The sequence below is a fragment of the Schistocerca gregaria genome, chromosome 6 (genome assembly GCF_023897955.1).
Source record: "Schistocerca gregaria isolate iqSchGreg1 chromosome 6, iqSchGreg1.2, whole genome shotgun sequence".
NCBI classification, from domain to species: domain Eukaryota; kingdom Metazoa; phylum Arthropoda; class Insecta; order Orthoptera; family Acrididae; genus Schistocerca; species Schistocerca gregaria.
This window is the reverse complement of record NC_064925.1, coordinates 305,368,655-305,387,330: the sequence shown is the minus strand read 5'-3', so window position 1 is coordinate 305,387,330 and position 18,676 is coordinate 305,368,655.

Genomic DNA, 18,676 nt, shown 5'->3' with positions numbered 1-18,676 from the left:
TTAAATTCATCACCCAGCGGTCACAATATTATTTGGATCCCCACAACAGGGAGAATGAAACAACGAACAATAAAGACCAGTGTTGTTCTCCTCGTCTGGCCACATACAGTTGTAATGCGAGGGGCGTTCTAGTAAATAATGCAACAACTTTATTTTATGAAATCAAGTTGGTTTTATTCTGGATTCCAGTACACCATATTTTTCCCCGCTCTTTTGGGAACAAACCCCCAGTTTTCAACGGCATCTCCGTTCAATACGACGGCCTTACGCCGCCTTATTGTGGAGGCCCGTATGCCTACATGCTGTCACTCTAATGGTCGGCGTAGAATCCTACTTCTTGCTGCATCAGTATCCACCGCACCATCCACGTACTGCTTCCCACGGGGAGCATCATTCCTAGTACCAAATACATGGGAGTCGGAAAGTGCGAGACCCAGGCTGCATAGTGAATGAGGGAGAACAGTCCAATGAAGTTTTGTGAGCGTCTCTCGCATGCGCAGACTTGTGTGAGGCCTCGCATTATGATGGAGAAGGAGAAGGCTGTTTGCATGTTTCTGGCAACGGACATACTGAAGTCGTTTCCTCTATTTCCTGAGGGTTGCACAATATACTTCAGAGTTGATCGTTGCATCGTGAGGGAGGACAACAAACAGAATAACCCCTTCAAAGTCCCAACCGACCATCGCCATGACTTTACTGACTGAGAGTGCATTTCTGAACTTTTTCTTCGGTGGAGAGGTGGTGTGGAGCCATTATTTGGATCACGTTTTTGTTTCTGGTTCGAAGTGATGAACCCATGTTTCATCGCCTGTGACGATGTTTGACAAAAAATTGTCACGTTCGGCCTCGTAACCACGTGGACTCTTCTTCGTTGATCTTTATGATCTTCTGTTAGGCGCCGAGGAACCCAGCGGGCACACACCTTTGAGTGCCCCAGCTGGTGGACGAGTACATCAGCACTACCAACAGAGACGTCCAGCTGTGCAGCGATTTGTTTGATTGTAGTCCGTCGATCACTTCGAATGAGTGTCCGCACGTTCTAACACTGCAGGATTCAACGCTGTGTGCTGCTCGCCAGCCCGCGGAAGACCAGATAGGTTAGTGCAACCTTGTTACAATGATGAGAGATGCCTCGCCAATGACTCATCGTCTTTTTGTTCACTGTCAGGTCTCCTTAGACATTCTGCATGTGCTTATAAATATCCGTTCTGCTTTGGTTTTCCCCAAAAGGATCACATAGCTAGCTTGTAAGGTGGCAGAATAAATGAAGGTCATATTCGCACCTTAGATGAGAGCTTTATATATCGCAATGGGAAGGTGAATATGGCACGTAACTCAAGTCAGTGGTAATGAGCAAATCTGCCTAGCAGTATGTAACGCAAACAGGGATGACATTCAATTGACAGTAATTAACACACCATTCCTATAACGCATGTTTGAGTGGTAGGTGAAACACGCAGCGAGAGGCGTTTTAGTTTGGAATTCAGAGGGACGACATAGAGGCAAGGCCGCGCTACAGGTTGTACAATTGAAACCACCTAAAGGGGTGTCCTAGGCGGAAAGTCACCGACCGACCAGGTGACTCGGACGGGGAGAGCGAGTATAACGGCCCATCTGAGAGAGGACAGGAAAGAAAGCTTTCAGAAACTGGGTTTCGGAATTCCAAATGGATACGAAACAAGACCAGTGACTCATTTTCGATCACGTGTCCAGCAAGTGGTACACATGTGCGACAGTCAATGTACGCATTTAGTCGTCTGGAAAGGGCACAAAGCGTCCGAATGGCGGAAACGCCCTAGGAAGGAGGAAAGAGCCAAAGTTTCGCCACAATTTAATGGTAGGGACCTTGCTGTTGGTAGAGAGAGTTTCCACAAAATAAGAGGAACGCTCCTATTGGTCGAAAAAAGCCGTGACATGAAGAACGAAAGAACCCAGGTGGGGAGACAGTTCAGCTATGAGTAAGACAAGACGGAAATTTTTGGGGACTCTTCTCTGAACTGGTGTCAAGTGCAGAATGGAGCGCATAACGCTCTGTACGACACAGAGAAGTATTTTGTGTGAACACAGCGTTCACACCAGCTGATAACCAGCTAGAAATTAGCTGTATCAGCGTTTAGCTACAACTGTGGAGAAACGAACCAGCTAATTAGTTATTTGTTCTTGCAAGAACTGAGAGGACATTATAATATGCACGCTGCTCCAACCACGTGAGTGTATATCGCCACATTCTAAGGCTAGGGATGAGTACATGTTCTCTCGCATAACGAGAAACACAGGGAAAATTTCTGGTGGAAAATTCAGCAAAGGTGTAATTAGTTTTATGGGAATTTCAGCGGAAGAGAGAGGCTTAGCAGACGACAGCTCATTGCAGTTTAAGGCAAATACCGTGTGCAGAGGCATAAACTTGTTGGTCCAACAGCTTGCGTCCACTGTAAAGTCGAGGGATCTTGGAAATCTTTTGCTCAATTTGTCACATAACTAATCATTCACAGTGGACTTGATTGTCATCCTGTAAATAGTACCGAACTTTGAACATCATGACGTAAGTGTAGAAATGATTTTGTAAATAAATTTCTAGTTAAACTTTAATATTGTCGTGCTTAGGATAATTTAACCTTCTGAGGGTTAATATTTAATATTGTTGTGTTTAGGATTATTTCACTTTTTGATGTTGACGAGATGCGTTATCCTACAAGTGTTTTTTGTTGTCACATTGAAAACTGTGTAAAAGCGGGTGTTTTTGTGCGACATTAAACATGTCATTTCAACTTACACAGTTGTCTTCAAACCTAGAATAAGAAAACCAAAAGTATTGTACCTTAAAAGTTCTCTGCCTGGAACGTACCTCCGTTACAGACGCCACTGTAAAGGCTACATATAGCGCTGCCACCTGTCGGAACTTCATGAAAATATGGGGACTGAATCGAGAATATTTCACAATGTCCGCCAAAAAATTCCGCATTTTTTCAACCGCATTTTTTCAATGGAGCAAGAAGAAAGTTGTGTTGTTTTAATTACTGAACGCCGCTCGTACTTACATACGTCTCTGAAAGAACAAACTCTATTGAGCTTCCGCACTTGTCCGAAAACATTGCGTGGATCTGAGCAACGTGCACGGATAGCCGAAGTGGTGAAGGCGACCGCTCACGATAAACCGGAGATCCGGGCTCGACTACTGACACGGCATAAATTCTCATTGCGGGTAGTACATATACATCTGAAACAGCTCAAGTCAAGGAACTCGCAGTCAGCAAATTAATTTCGTAATCTGCAGAAATAGTGGCGTGACAGCAACAACAGGAAATCAACCGAGTATGGAGACATTAAGTTGATGTGGAGCAATAAGATCGCGGGTGGAACGACTCGCGTTTAGCAGGAGCAAATATGAAACTCGTCTGCTCACCACGTCTTCTAGCAAGAGGAAGCAAAAGATGATGAAGCCGTACCGTGTGGCTTTGCAAGCACCTTGTTTACAGCTGTGAATCAAGCAGTCAATTTAAACAACGATTAGTGATTATCATGAGGTTGCAGGTGTCCAGAAAGAGCCATACTATAATCCTAACAATGGCAAGAGCCCAAATTTGACTAATCGAAATTCTTTCTGCATTTACTATTTACAGACAAACAGGGAAACGAGCACTAAGCATGAAATCAGTAAGAGGCAACGCAATGGCGTGCGGTTTCAGGTTTGGTTTGTGAGCAAGCATCAGTTAAAAATAAAAGTCGAAAAATGGTGCCAAGGAAGCCCCTATAGACGAGCGAGGAGGAGTCGTGGTAGCCATGAGAAGCCGCAGTGGAACATGATGGCGAGCTACCTAGCTTGTAGGCCGTAGCATCTCGCTGTGTTACTCGGCGGTAACCGCTGGTTGTCTTCCAGTTGCACGTGCCACGTAGATCATTTACGCCTCACCGATAGTAAACGCCTAATTCGATTTGCAGAGACTCTCGCTGGTCCTACAAGTGACTGAAGACTTACAGCACGACTGTCGCCAACATGGCGGCTACCGCAAGTTCCTCTGGGGTTAACACTAACTACACTGATAGGCTAGAACTTTATGACCACTGCACACCGCAACTTTGGAGGCCACCTGGTCGCGTTGTGGTGGAAACGTGACGAAGTAACAAAAGTATGTAAGCGGAGCTCCATTGAGGTAAGCGATTTTGACAAAGGGCGGATTATTATTACGGAGAGACTGAGTTCGAGTACTCCAGAACGGCGAAGATGATCATCTGTTCACCTGCTTCCGTCATTAGCATCTACTGAGAAAGGTAGCAGGACAGTGAAACTACCGCTAAGCGCTAAATGGTTGGACGTCCACGAATGTTCACAAAACGCGGCTTTCGGAGGCATGTCTGCTCTGTGAAGTAGGATAGATGGTGATCTGTGGCATTTCTGCCGAAAGAGAACAATGCTAGTGCATGCACAAGTACTTCGGAGCAGATCGTTCATCGTACGTTGTGGAACATGGAGCTCCACAGACGACCATCCGTACGTGTTCACATTTTGCCCCAACGACATCGTCAAGCCGGCCGGGGTGGCCGAGCGGTTCTAGGCGCTACAGTCTGGAACCGCGCCACCACTATGGTAGCAGGTTAGAATCCTGCCTCGGGCATGGACGTGTGTGATGTCCTTAGGTTGGTTAGGTTTAAGTAGTTCTCAGTTCTAGGGGACTGATGACCTCAGACGTTAAGTCCCATAGTGCTCAGAGCCATTTGAACCATTTTTTTTGGCATCGTCAAATACAATTGCAGAGCTTACGGAACCATAGGAATTCGACCGTCGATCAATGGAAATGTGTCTGCTCTTCGGTTGAGCCACATTTTTGATACATAGGTCGATGGTCGTCTCCACAAGCGTCATCATGGAGGTGACCGGCGGCTCAAACGTGCAACGCGCCATGGACGCAGGTTGATGGAAGCAGCACTACGCTATGGGAGACATTGTCCTGCGCTTGCATGGGAGCTGTGGTAGTAATCGAAGACACGCCGACAGCTGCAAACCACCTGTATCGCTTCATGCTTGATGTCTTCCCCAATGGCGATGTCTTCTTTGAGCAGCACAACTGTCCGTGTCTCGGAGACGGAACCATGCTACGGTGGTTTGAGGAGCATTATAATGAACACACGTTGATGTCTCGGCGATCAAATTCTTCTGATGCACATCCTATGAAATGTAAGTCGGTCGCAATTGCGCACACCACCGCGGATGCAGATTAGCAGCCTGTTATTTATGCAAATGACACAGCCTGCGCGCAGACATCTTATTGCCACAAACCTTCACAAGCCGACTAATAAACTGTCGGATTCCTGATACGTAGAATCAGTGATATATTTCGTTCCAAAGACGGACAAACAAGGTATTGAGCAGGTGGTCATAATGTTTTGGCTCATCAGTGTACGCGTGCGCTACGTGATGATTGTTCAAAATGGCTCTGAGCACTATGAGACATCTGAGGTCACCAGTCCCGTAGAACTTAGAATTACTTAAACCTAACTAACCTAAGGACATAAGACACGTCCATGCCCGAGGCAGGATTCGAGCCTGCGACGGTAGCGGTCGCGCGGTTCCAGACTGAAGCGCCGAGAACCGCTAAGCCACAGTTGACGGCTTATGATTGTTCCCGGACGCCGACAAAAGTGAGCGTGAGTGACCCTGCTGAGCCCTGTTTAAAACCACCACACCAGCAAGAAAAGGTAGGCACTATTTTCTATTGACAACCTCAATTTCCGTTCCTACAAAAAGCTGTGGCCCTCTTAGAAACGAGTTCTGAGGAAACTCACCAAATCTGTCGTTACCTGTCTGATCTTAACTGCCAGCTACCTCCCACGTACGTACGCCTGCTCCCTTGGCGTCCTTCCTCAAACACAAGTGCCTCTAATGGACAATACCATCTTGGTGACCACCATCACTAACAGCTACAGTTCGAAAGGCGTTGTATTAAAATTAACCTGCCCATAAATGACTCCAGTACCGAGGCAATGACGTCACGTAGTTTCCGAAACACTCTAGTCGCGGGGACTCATAGGAAATCGAGAGTCGTGGTTTTTTATTTTAATTTACAACTTGATTCTCTAACAAATTAACTGTAGTGTGATAGTATCAATAACGGTGAACTCAATGAAGAAGTCCTCCAACAAGTCAGCGAGGAAAAAATCCCAATAAAGAACATAATTAATCGAAGAGGCTGAATTATTTGGCTCTACTTTTAACAGTGTTGCTGAAAACTATATTTGAAGTGATGGTGGAGGGAAGAATAGCAGGTGTCCATTTACAAATGAGTGTGCAGCGCAGTTCGTTGATGACATGGGATGCAGCATTTATGCTGAAATGAACACGATAGCTGGTAACGGGCATGAACAGAGAGATGCATCAAATCAACCTTAACCCTTTAATTGGGAAAGATGGCTTGCTCGTTTGTTAGTTAGACGGATATAGACATACGCACCATTTTGTGACTTGTAGCTAAAGGGAAAGACTAGATTCAGGTCGGCAGGTGTTAGAATGCTATTAATTAATGCTGCCTCCACTATATGGCAACTCTCGTTAGTCAAGATAATGTAGTCTCGCCCAGTTTTAATGTTTTTCATTGTTTTATACTGGTAAGAACACGGGTTTTGGCAGTAATTATCCTGAATGGAAAATAATTTCTCGTGTTGCTTTGGAATGTGCTCGTGATTTGCTCTATGTATGAGGGCTATTTTTATCATCAACTTCTGATCTGCCGCGAAATGGAAACCACAGCGAAAATCAATAACGTTTCATTTGCAGCGTTTAGCTACACCTTTCAGTTACTTTTCTAGATAGTTGTTGCTCCGACTTAGATATCTGTCGTAGCGTGGTACCTAATTTCCAACACCTTCATAACAGAGGGCAACTGCCTGTGAATTCTGCCAATTCCCTACACTGGTTTGCAGCCTTTGTCTGTCCAAAATGCTGTCTTCATAGCCAGCTGCTCCTGCGAACAAAGAGATGAAAATCAGGGAGAGCCAAGTCCAGGCTGTATCGCGGGTGATCAAGTACTTCCCATCGTCCCGTCGAAAACGCTGTAGGAGCGTGTTCATTTCACCTGTAGTATGCGGCTGAGAATTGTCGCGAAGAAAGAAACGCATGACACATTATGTGAACTGCATGAAATCACGCGAAACCGCTCGGCAGGACTTCAAATTTGATGAGAGACACTACTATCCATGTATCTTTACGTGCTCACTGTGAGCTTTAGACTGACGAAAGTGCGACCTGACGCGATAAGCAGGCATACTGTAAGTTATTATAAAACATTGTTTGCATAAGAGGAAACTGAATACATTGATTTCGACAACTTTCTCCTCATGTAACATGTACCTTATATAACGTACTCAACTGCTGGGAAAAACGGACTACTGGTTGGCCCTGTATTGCGAGTATGAGCAGTGTCGCGAAATAAAACTTAACTTCATGAAATGCAAAATTTGGAATAAAAGAAACTGACTCTAATTAAATGCCAAAAGAACCTTATTGTGTGGTCAGTGAAAACTATATAACCAAAACTCAGTATCGATGTAAGTTATGAACGTTGCGTGATATGAAGTGTAATGATTGACTTGGAATATCCGCCAAAATAAATTACTACACTACATGGAAGAAAACAACTGTTTGAAATTACCAGTACATTTTAATGAAAATTAATATACTTGCTAGCGTTACATCAGACAATCGCGTCTATACACCATTTGCTCAAGAATGCAAGGTGAGACCTGCCCTGAAATAAAAGTGACTCACCTTTTGCTCAGAGTGCTGTTTTTGTGTCTGGAGTACTGTCGTTCTCGATAGCAAATACAAATCATCAGATGCAGCAGCTAAAGGAAAATAAGCTGCTCACTACTAATTTCTTACTTTTTGCTTGTTAGAGACAATCTGCGACTTTATGTGGCGTAAAGCGCACACGACACAACACAAAACTTTACTATGAATCATGGAGGTAGGTTTTATTTTAAAGAAATCGTTTTTTAAGAAATGAAATTCTGATTTTCACAAAATCACAGCGGAACATAAGAAGCCTCTAAGGATTACAAAATTCTGTTATTACAACAATTACAAATATACCTTTAAAATTCCTCCAAAATCTTCTCCATCAGTATAAAGAACAAGAAGGTGTTACAAATGAGGTTTCATCTCCATAACAAAGTATTACAAGTTGTTTCTCCCAGATTCAGAAATAACTCAACTGATCGCTACTACGTCTTCGATACGAATACCCCGTGGCTGCACAACTGACTGATTAGCACGTCAGTCAAAGCTGGAACTAAACACAGAGTCAACGTTCTTATTCGCTACTCATGTAGTACGGTCATTAATCTTTGTGCCAGCACAGTAAAGATGAATTATTTACAATGACGCAAAACACATGAGAACCTTCCAATACCAGAGACACAGCGCAATACATCCGCGCAAAGCTTCATCGGATTTTCACTGTGCTTTTAACTTCGCAAGCGATCAGAGGATGGAAAGAAAAGCAGCCCTCATATTTATCTGTACAAGTGGTACACTTGTTCAGATTTGGCCGACAGACTAAGAAGGACATAAGAATTTGGGAGACGTGGATAGCACCGTTTCCTAGTTGCAATGATAAAGATTGAAATACTGTCGGCTACTGTGGGAATCAGCACCGACACAAACAATGTGAGAAACTGCGATGACCGGTGGCGGGAATCCAAAATGATCTGTACATCTGACTAATAGAATTATTTATTTCTAAAAATTAAGCCGGCCCGTGTGGCCGTGCAGTTCTAGGCGCTTCAGTCTGGAACTGTGTGACCGCTACGGTCGCAGGTTCGAATCCTGCCTCGGGCATGGATGTGTGTGACGTCCTTAGCTTAGTTAGGTTTAATTAGTTCTAAGTTCTAGGTGGCTGATGACCTCAGAAGTCGCATAGTGCTCAGAGCCATTTGAACCATTTTTCTAAAAATTAAAGGAACATAAGTTGTCGTTATGGGGTGGGTTGATGTGCTACCCGTGCCTCCTACAAGCAGTTACCTTACCCACTAGTACTAGTCGCAGAATGCAGGCCAAGTATAGTCTTTCTATTACTCACAAGGGGACCTCCCCATCGCACCCCCTCAGATTTAGTTATAAGTTGGCACAGTGGATAGGCCTTGAAAAACTGAACACAGATCAATCAAGAAAACAGGAAGAAGTTGTATGGAACTATGAAAAAAATAAGCAAAATATACAAACAGAGTAGTCCATGCGCAAGATAGGCAACATCAAGGTTCATATGATCTTACGAGCGCCGTGGCCCCGTGGTTGGCGTGAGCAGCTGTGAGGTGGTGGGTCCTTGGTTCAATTCTATCTTGAAGTGAAAAGTTTAACTTTTTATTTTCAGACAATTATCAAAGTTCAGGCACTCACACATAAACAATTTCGCTCTGCAAAATTCTAGGACATGTTCAGATTTGCTTGGACATATGCAGGATTTGACGGTTTACACACAGAAAAATTTGAATACGTTAAAAACAAATGTTTTGACAGAGCACAGGGAAAACTGTGCGACTCAAACTGTTGCATTCATTTGTTGCAGTTTATGTGAGAAACTCTTATGATTTCATCACTTTTTGGGAGTGATTATCACATCCACAAGAAAACCTAAATCGGACAAAGTAGAAGAATCTTTTTACCCATTCGCCAAGTGTAAAAGTTAGGTGGGTCGACAAAATATTCCTGTCATGTGACGCACATGCCGTCACCAGTGTCGTATAGAATATAGACGTGTTTTCCTGTGGAGGAATCGGTTAACCTATGACCTTGCGATCAAATGTTTTCGGTTCCCATTGGAGAGGCACGTACTTTCGTCTACTAATCGCACGGTTTTGCGGTGCGGTCGCAAAACACAGACACTAAACGTATTAAATTAACAGAGACGTCAATGAACGAACGGACAAATCATAACTTTGTCAAAATAAAGAAAGTAAAGTTTTCACTCAAGGGAAGACAGGAACCAAGGTCCTCTCGGTCCGCCGCTGCTCACGCTAACCAAGTGACCATGGCGCTCCTGAGTTCGTATTATCCTTGATATTGCCTATGTTGCGCATGGACTACTCAGTTTGTGTATTTTGCGTATTTTTTTCATAGTTCCACACAACTTCTTCCTGTTTTCTCGATTGATCTGTGTTCAGTTTTTCAAGGTCTATCCACTGTGCCAAATTATAACTAAATCTGAGGGGGGGGGGGGTGCGATGGGGAGGTTCCCTTCTCAGTACTGATGCTCCAGAAGTCTGCGGCCGACCTGGGCTCGACCAACGATGGGCGGGTGGTTAAGTCAGCGTTGACAGGGGGCGCTGAACTCTGTCTCCATGGAGGTGTGGCGCTGACCTTCTTTTCACTGGTGCCCGGATCAGCGCCTTCTTGATGCCGTTCCGCGGCGCTGCGCTGGTCAGTGTGCAGTCGATGCTTTATGATGGCAGAATTAGTCTCGGGAAACAGTCCGCGCGCTCTCCACAACCAACGTTATCGGTTGTACGTCCACCTCGAACACCAAGAGTGACTCGTCTCATAGTCATCTGTCTCCAGAATTGTTGCCAAGAACGACGAAAAAAGAGACCATCGAAGATGTGCGGAGTATGCATGACAAGAGAGCTCACAAAAGAGACACATTGTTGTGTGTAATGTCGAAGTCGTTTATGTTAAAGCTGATCACACAGAAAAAGGACAGTTATTTAATTCTCTTTTTCAATACATACTGTTCTTTCAGTGTGTACCACCAAGTCTTGGTTGAAAGTAAAGTAGCAAGTGTTTTTAACCCCTTCGTGGGATGTTACATATGTGATCAAATCGTCAGGTGGGTACAGACTCCTTTCGTAGACGACCGCTTCGGTAACAGAATCAAATGATTTCTGCAGTCGCCATCAACACATTGACAGATACGACCATGTAGCTGCTTGTTGCAAGTCATTCCACACAAAAATAAATACTAGATAACAGTAATTAAACCGGTAGCAGTTGACAGCTGTGGGTGCTTAACACTGAAAAAAGAGAACAAGAAGAAAATAAAGAAAGGAAAAAGAAAAACTGTAGGACCACAAAAGAACAAAAATAACAACTGGACGAAGGTGAGAAATGAAATCTTTTTAGAAACGTAGAAACACTCACAGGCACTATAAGAAAGAGGAGATTAACGTTTTAGGTCATTTTTACGTAATGAATCGCCTAAGACTAACGAAAAAAAATTAAATTTCATTTTCAAATTGAAGAAATCGGCCATGTAGGAATAGGACTCACGCTCTGACGGTTCATTACAGACTTAGTTATGTACACCACAGACAGTTCATCGAGAATCTCGACGATTTTCGCCTGTTATTGACATTGATCCTGGGAGGATAGGGGTCCCTGGAATTCCAAGAGTTTCGAGAGTGGTTTAGTTTTAGGACTGAAGTAGGATAAAAAATAACAATGACATAAATAAATGATTCTTTCTGTGATATAATTATTAATTAATAATTTTCGGGTCTTTTCTTTTACTTGTACTATTAAATCTTGCTTCTTGCCAAATTTCATGATTCTAAGTAAACCTGAAGTACCCTATAGGTTTTGATGAGTGAGTTCGCAAGCATCAAAATATGTGACGTAAATGGCCGTACCTTTTGACTGCATTGACATAGAAGCTTTAATTTCTTATACTGCAAAGAGACTATAGACTTTAATATGTGACGTGAATTCCAACTTTATACGTCTACTCCTTCCTGAGAAAAAGGATTTTCGTTGGAGAAACAGATAGACAGACAGAAAGTCAGACGGACAACATCGTGATCCTTTAAGATTTCCGTTTACACCGAGTGAACTGCGTAACGCCGAAAACACTGCTGGATTGCTGGAACAGAAAGAAGGGATTCGAGAAAACTTAACTTCAAAGAAGAGGAAAATTTCAGGCTACTGATCAGCAACGAAAAATTTACTGTCAACAACAAAAACCACAACGCAGAAGGGTGATGTCAAATGAACAGAGGCAGGTAATCATCCAATGCATGAAGAAGTGCCCGGAACATAAGAAGAAAAACGCTGAAACTTAGTCCTATGTTCTAAACGGTCTAACGATCCTAACTCACTTAAGTTACGGTCCATAAATCGAAGTCAACGAAGAAATGTTTTAGCGAGCAACCGAGGCACGTAGCACGCTTGCGTCAGCCAGCACTGACGGAAATTACCTACCGAGGCAGTGGAGCGCGCGCGAGAAATACCCACTTAACAGGTTAGGTTCGGTGACCGTAATAACAACAGATGTCAATAGAGAATCAGACCGTCGCGGAGAGCTGCCTGGCTACGGCAGCAGGTGGCCGCCCGAATCTCGCGGGCCGCGTCCCGGCCGCCATTAGGCTGTTAATTGGCGGTGCCGGGTTACTGGCAGCAGGAAGCGGCGGACAAGTGCCGCTAATTGGACGCGGCCCTTCTTGTTCTCGGCGACCTCTCCCCCCCTCTTAAGCCCTCGCATTATGCATCTGGCGCCCGGCGCCGCCAGACGGACGCGGGGGACGGGGTATGCAGCGGCGCCACCACTCGACGTCGCGCCGCTTAAGCTGCAGCTTCCGGAATCGCTCGGCGGGCGCCGGCGCTCAGTCGATATCGCTGCGAGGGGCGCGGGGCGGCTCCCAGCGTCTGCGTTCACTCCCTGCGCTAGATCTACGTAAATACTCCGCAGGCCACTGTGCAGCAGTGGCGGAGGGTGCTTCGTGACAATAAAAACACGCAATCCAGTCACATTCCCGAATAACCTCCTTTTGCAGTGCGGCCCCACGGATGACGGTTATCGCTGAAACAACCGGTTTCCGATCGTAGCGTTTTTCTTAACGCCACTTTAACCGGACTACTAAAACCCCTCAAAATAATCTGTTTATGAAATAACCGATTTATTATTCCTACTATTTCCTAACGTAGAAATCGAAGAAAGATTGAAAATTTTCGAGTCCCTCAGTTTTAAGATACGCATACTCAAAATATTAAATAAATAGGCAAATAAAAGAAAACGTACTCCGTCCACAGTATGATGATTTTCTCGAAAAATGTTAAATCGTTGACTACAAGAAAAAATCACCAGTGTTCTCCTACTGATATTAATTTTTTGAAACTCTGCTCAAAAATCATGTAATAATCGGGGATCTTACGACTATCTGGACATTAGAATGATCATTCCTAAACTGTGTACACTGAGGTTCAAGAACTTTGTTAATTTGTCCATTCTCAAGAGGTACAAGCAGATAAAGCCATTCTGACACCAGCAGCTCATCAGCTGTTTTCAATGATAAGCTATGAAGAAGTTTCTCCTTATATTATGCCACAGATTCATTGTGGCTCCTCTCTTTTCTAATATTTCAAAGCAAATGGAGCACTATACTTCATTGATACTGCACTTCCAAACGGGGATGGTGCCATTCTGTAATACAGTTGACTTCCGAAGACAATAGTGAGAAACTAACGTATATACCAGTCAGGCAAGTCTTGCACGCTACATGTACCATCTAATAGGCTACCCCATATCGGATTAGGAACATTATTGTGTAAGCAATGCTATATCAATTCTTATGCTATGTGTTTGTTGCTCATTTTCGTCGGCACTGTTATTATAATAGCACTGTTCAGTTTCCCACTTACTATAATAACGCAATATGAGTATATCAAACCACTGTAAATTTTCGGAAAAAAATTGCACGTTCTCTAAATAATGTTTATTTAACAAAAAAAATTAGCACTGCCACAACGATTAATTGATTTTTTAACCGTTTATTAGTGAGAAATAAAAACACCTGTGATACTTGAGAGTAGAGAAATGCCTAAAAATACCGATTATTCAGAACTAAAATATCGGTACCGGTTTCAACTGGTCGTTTTTTGACATCCCTACGCAGACCGCTGAGAGACGTGACGTTCTGCAAGATACCGACAGGGATGTGGAGCCATGCCGACTCTAGGTTTCCCAACTGTGGATGCATGGCGCGAACAGCCCGTTCGAGGTCGTGTAACACCTTGCATTGTCCTACTGGTAGATGCCACCGTGCCGAGCATAACAAACTGCATGTAGGGGTCGACATGAACCTCAGGGACACTTGCATACTTGTGCTGATCCAGTGTGCCTTCCAGGATGAAGAGATCACCTAGGGAATGCCACGAAACCTTTCCCCCAAACCATAACGCTTCCTTCTGAGGCCAGGACAAATGTTCAAATGTGTGTGAGTTCCTAAGGGACCAAACTGCTTACGTCATCGGTCCCTAGACTTACACACTACTTAAACTAAATTTAACTAAGTTATGCTAAGAACAACACACACACCTTTGCCCGAGGGATGACTCGAACATCCGGCGGGAGGGGCCGCGCAGTCCGTGACATGGCGCCTTAAACCGCGCAATAGAACTACGCTTTTTCTTTTCTTTTTTTCTTCTGACTAGTTTGAGGTAGTTCACCACGATTGCCCCTTCATCATAGAGCAACGTACTCAACTTCCTCAGTTATTTGCTGTCTACACCGTTGTTATTGCGGTCGTCAGTCTGAAGACTGGTTTGAAGCAGCTCTCCATGCTGCTCTATCCTGTGCAAGCTTCTCCATCTCGAAATACCTACTGCTACCTACATCCTTCTGGATCTGCTTGATGTATTCATCTCTTTCACTCCCTCTACGATTTTTATTCCCACACTCCCTTGCGATATTAAACTGGTGGTCCCTTGATGTCTCGGAATGTGTACTATCAATAGATCCCCTCTTTAATCAAGTTGTGCCACAAATTTATTGTCTCCCCACTTCCCTTCAGTAACTCCTCGTCATTTACGCGATCTACCCATTTAATCTTCAGCATTTTTCTGTAGCATCACATTTGAAAAGCTTCTCTTCTGGTCTTAACTGTTTATCATCCATGTTTCGCTTCCATACATGGCTACACTCCATGTAAATAGTTTCAGAAAAGACATCTTAGCGCTCAAATCTCTATTAGATGTTAACAAATTTTTCTTCCGTAGAAATGTTTTTCTTGTCATTGCTTGTCTACATTTTAAATCCTCTCTACTTCGGCCATCATCAGTTATTTTGTTGGACGAATAGTAAACCTCATCTGCTACATTAAGTATGTCGTTTCCTAGTCTAATTCCGTGAGCGTCACCTGATTCGATTCGGCTAAATTCCATTATTTTTGTTTTGCTTTCGTTTGTGTTCATCTTATATGCTTCTATTAAGGCACTGTCCACTGCGTTCAGCTGCTCTTCCAAGTCCGTTGTTGCCTCTGAAGGAATTACAATTTCATCGGCAAACCTCAAAACATTTTTTTCTCTCCCTGAAAATTAATGGCTATTCCAATTTTTTCTTCGGTTTCTTTACTTCTTCCTTAATATACAGATTGACTAACACAGGATATAGGCTACAACCTTTGCTCACTGCCTCCTCAACCAGTGCTTCCCTTATATGAAACTCGACTGTTATCACAGCCGCCTGGTTTCTGCACAAGTTGCGAATAGACTTTCACTCCCTGTGACCTTCAGAATTTCAAAGACAGTATTCCACTTAACATTGTCAGAAGACTGCTCTAAGTCTAGAAATGCTATTAACGTAGGTTTGCATTTCTTGAACCTATCTTCTGAGATAGGTTGTAGAGTGAGTATTGCCTCGCGTATTACTGCTTTTCTACGGAATCCAAACTGATCTTCCCCGAGATCGTCGTTTTTATAGTTTTTCCATTCTTCTGTAAAGAATCCGTGTCAGCATTTTGCAGCCATGGCTTTTTAAACTGCTAGTTCGGTAATTTTCATACCTGTCAGCAACCGCTTTCTTTGGGATTGGAGCTGTGACCTTCTCTGTCAAGTATGACAGTATTTGGTGTGTCTCATACATCTTGCACACCAGATGAAACAATTTTGTCAGGCCTGGCTGATCCAAGTCTATCAGTAGTTCTGAAGGAATGTCGCGTACTCTAGGGGCCTTTTTTCGATTTAAGCCTTTCAGTGCACTGTCACATTCTTCTCGCAGTATCGTATCTCCCATCTCATCTTCATCTACATGCTCTTTCCTCACTTATAAGCCAAAATATTATTACCAACTTGTTAACAGCGCGTTGATCCCCCTTCGGAACTCAATACTACAGCGATTCTGCGTGTCATCGATTCGACAAGTCCTTGGATGGTTTACGGCTGTACGTGGCGCCAATTACCGTAAATTATGAGCCGATAGTTTGTGTGTGTTGTATGCACAGGAATCGCAACGCTGGGAAACAATAGCGAAATGAAGAAAGACTGAAGGGATACACGGTTAATGCAGTGTCCGACAGTTGACTCTGAACGTAACTAAGTATAACATACTGCGCACAGATAGGCTGATAGACGTGTTATTATTTGATTACACGTTGAAAAACGAGCACTAGAGGGGTCACATCCACTAGATATCTGGGTGTGTGCGAAACGAAGGATTTAAAGTGAAACAACCACATAAAGCTAGTCGTGAGAAAGGCAGATGCCACACTGACGTTCATTGGGAACAATTCTAAGCACGTATGATGATTCACCCACGAAGGATGTAGCTTTAATTGTAAAACTCCTTTTCAACCGATAGTTGAAATTGCTCGTCATTGTGGAACCACTACGATAACGGATCCAGAGAGGAAATAGAGAATATCGAAAGAGGGTCAGCGCGTTTAGTCATTTAGCAAACGCGAAAGCCTTACGGAGATGCTCATCCAACTCCAGTGGCAGAAGCTACAAGACAGACGTTGTGCATCACGGTGTGGTTTACGGTTGAAATTCCACAAGCGTACATTCATAAAAGAGTCAAACTTCTATGTACATCTAGTGAAATGACAATGAAAGTAAGTTTGGAGACAATCAAGCACAGACGGAGGGTTAGCAACAACCATTCTTCCTATGCACCAACTCGCGGCTGGATCAGGAAAATTAGTAAGAAAGAATAGAGTGCTCTCCACCGCACTTCATAAAGTATGTATAATCTTGAAAGCAATCTGCAGTTGGATATCAGGTTGTAATTGTGTGTACGGACATGGTTGTTAACATATCGAAACTGGTATCGTGTTTCCTTGTGAAGCTTAACGATACTCTCAGCGTATTTCTAACTGTTTTGTTTTGTATAAGGGTCTCCTGTTCATAATTTTCGTACTTGCATGTATTATAATGTGAACGATATTTCAACTGAAGAATGGGTGTGGTACGTTTAAATGATTGCTATCTGCTGGAAGGAGTCGGCAAATCCATCTGAAATTGTGTAACTGTATGCCAGTTAACTTTCAGTAAAAATAATTAAAAAACCTAAAGCTATATAACAAAGAAACTATCGTGTGTAACTCTGTATTATACGGGAAATGAACAGTACTACAATGCGTGATATCACAGTATCTTGCAATTCTAACACAAAAAACTAACAGAGTAAAAAATCCTCCATAAAATTACAAACTGAACTTTGAAAGAATAAATGTCCAAAATTCTTCTGCAAACGTACGCACCCAAAGTAAGTAAAATTCCGAACACTGAATGGCACATACGCCGACATATGACACAGCACTGTAAGAGTAAGACTGTCTGACAAAAGAAATGGGATCTGAACTAAACTTTAAGTGAACAGACCCTGATGATAATTTGTAATCCAGTGCTTGACTGTGAATAATCTTACTGAGTCCTAATAACTATGTTAAATTACATTCGTGACTTACCCTGTAGCAACGGAACTTCCGTACTAAAAAAAAAAAAAAAGCGGCTGTACCAAGCACATCGTACTTCAAGTAACTATATTCCGCCAAGTCCAGTGCGGTGACACTCGATTTCAAACTAAAATGAGAAGGTGGAAGAAATTGAAAGTAATGAATGAAGTAGAAGATACCAGAATTTAAAAAAAATAGTATTATGAAATTGCCTTTCAACGATTAGAACAATCATAACGAAATTTACTTCTTATATAAAAAAATTTAACATCGCCATTTAACTTGTTAATGTAATGGTAAACGAGTGGTGAATCTATGACTGAGTCCAAGCCATGTCTTGTTAATCAAACTAACCGGCCCGATACAAAACAAAACAAAACCGTACCAATCATATGCTTTTCTCAAACTCGTCGTAAATTACGCGCGAGCAAGCAGTGTAGATGTAACATTACCTGAATATCGTAACACTTCTAAAACCAGTCTATAAAAAATCATATTTCCAAAAACCAACACCCTCTGTGTCTGGTTCTCTGTGTTCTGCTAGTTATTTTCCCTAACTGCTCAGCAGCACGACCGACACCAGACTCTTATCAGTTAATACATGCGAATGCTACACTGGCAAAGACAAACTACTGGAACCAAAGATCACATTGGTTGTACTCAGGATCTCTGTGGCGTAACATATCGACTAGCAGAAATATATTTCTGGAAAATATACAGTGGAAACATGAAATGTGATTCGTCGAATAAAAAGAGAATTCACATCAGTGTTATCGACTGCCAAAAATTAGCTAGAGCCCTTACATCACCTTAAACATTCAAATGAAGAAAGTGGCGGCGTACAGTTTTCTCTTTGTGTATATTGGAAGTAAACATCTCATACATCATCTGTTCTTTGAACGAATTCTTTTATCCTATATGATGCACCAGCAGATCGCTTATGGTAGTACACCAGAAGGCATGAACAAATTATCTAAAATGTAAGCCTTAGCTACTAGTTTGGAACGCGTCTAGCGTTCAGGCGTCT